This window comes from Nanorana parkeri, unplaced genomic scaffold (assembly GCF_000935625.1).
Source record: "Nanorana parkeri isolate BGI_ZX_2015 unplaced genomic scaffold, ASM93562v1 scaffold200, whole genome shotgun sequence".
Classification (NCBI taxonomy): Eukaryota; Metazoa; Chordata; class Amphibia; order Anura; family Dicroglossidae; genus Nanorana; species Nanorana parkeri.
Window position 1 is genome coordinate 814,619 of NW_017306468.1, and position 2,075 is coordinate 816,693.

A 2,075-nucleotide genomic window follows, 5' to 3' on the forward strand; every position below is an offset into this window, starting at 1 on the left:
AATAAGTACAAGGACAAATAAGCACTTTAAAAACCGCAAGACTAAAAGTTGAAAGCAAATATTTCTCTAAACAGGTAGATTAGGTTAAAAACAAACAAAATAAACATTCAGAACAAAACTTATGAGGTCATCGATTTCAGTCAGCATCTTCCTTGTTGGCAGATGTAAATGCAGAACACCTAATTGGTACCGAGTGGTGCCCTTCCATTCTCTCGGTCTGAATGTTGTTGTACAGATGATTACAGGATGCTCAAAGCAAGAGAATGTTAGGTATGTATACAAGCTGCATTTAATGTTTTTTTTTAAATAAATAGATAACAGCATTTTTTGGGGTGTTTCATGTTTGCTGGAGTGCAGGAAGGAAGGACAGTGTCATCAGGAATTCAGAGATGATTCGAGGATCTACAGTTACAGATGCACACATAAGCTACATTTGTGGCCAGGCTATGGACATTTAAATATTTACATATTCTCTTTAAGCAGTAAATGAGCTTTAAAACAAGCTTTCACTGATCCCTGTAGCCACAGGCACTGCAGGACAATTCATCCTCAAATTTCTTAAGAGGTGCAGTGAAGCCCTTTAAGACAGGTCTCAACACTCTTACTATGCACCTGCCCTGCATTTGCATTAGAAGGCTGTCAGGCTGGCAAGTATGCTCCCCCCTGTACCTTCATTGCCGCCGCCTCCTCGCCGCTGTGGGTTACAAGATCCGCTGTGCCAGGTGCGGCTTGGACCGGGACAGCGACGCTGTCAGTGGAGATCAAAGGGAGATCAGTACACAAACTGCTTTTGATCTCTTCTCGGTCCCCGAATGCAGGAAGTGATGTAAATTACATTTACTTTTTAGAGATCAGAGAAAGCAGGACGAAGAAGACAGCAGAAGAGCCAAAGAAGAAGTAGGGGATGGATAGGAGAGTACAAAGGGGGGTCCTACCCCCTCCATGGAACCCCTCCAAAGCCAGACGACTCCCGAAAGGTGAGCCAGGTAGACCAAGTGTGCACATATACATGTCCAGCTTTGCGCTCCTCTTCCAAAAGGCTCTCCAGGTCCGCGATATGATCCAGCTCTACCACCCATTCAACCAGGGTAGGGGTCACCGACATATGCCAATGGCGCGGGATGACCGCCCTGGCAGCCATGAGAAAGTGTCGCAGGAGGCCTCTCTTCGCTGACTTCAGAGACCCATGTAGTATAGAGAGCAGTAGTATCTTAGGGTCATTAGCTATTTCAATGCCCGTCACTCTGAGGTAAACCCCCAACACCCCCCACCAGAACTCCAGAATGAGAGGGCAGCTCCACCAAATATGACAAAAACAATTTTTAAAGTCCCCCGCCCCCCCCCCACATACACATGCAAACATGCGTCGGGTGCGCCTACGTGCGAGAATGACGATTCCGCTATTGTGCCGCACATGTTAAATATCGCCGCGAACGCCGGAATGAGTGCAATCATTTTAGGGCCATTAATTACTGATAACATTAAACTGATGAGCGGTAAAAGCTTTTAAAGCGTCGCCTATGGCCAATTTTGGGTGTGGTGGTTTTCCGTGATTTCGCGGGCGTGCGCAATTTTAAAGCTTGACAAGTTTGGTGTCTATTTAACCAACGTGTCCCCGTCTTTTATATTATACCAAAAAATTGGGGTGATAATAAATGTTTCATAACATTTCATAGGGAAACAGGTTTTTTTTACATAAGTTAGGGTACTTTTTTATGATATAGTAGAAAATAAAATGCCCAGTGGTGATTAAATACCACCAAAAGAAAGCTCTATCTGTCCCCAAAATTTTTTATAAAATTAATTTCAGCACAGTGTTGCATGACGGAATAAATGTCAGTCAAAGTACTGCAGTGCCGAAATCTGAAAAATGGCCTGGACAGGAAGGGGGTCTAACACCCTGGTCTTCAAGTGGTTAAAGATCATTTACTGCTTCCTAAGAAGATGCCTGCCACAAATCTACTTTGGCATTACCAGTGAGAGGTGTATTTTGGTTTGGGGCTGCCCTGGGCTAGACAAAACTCCGGCACCCGTCACTAAATTTGTCCCATCGCTTCTTGTTTTTTACTTTTTGT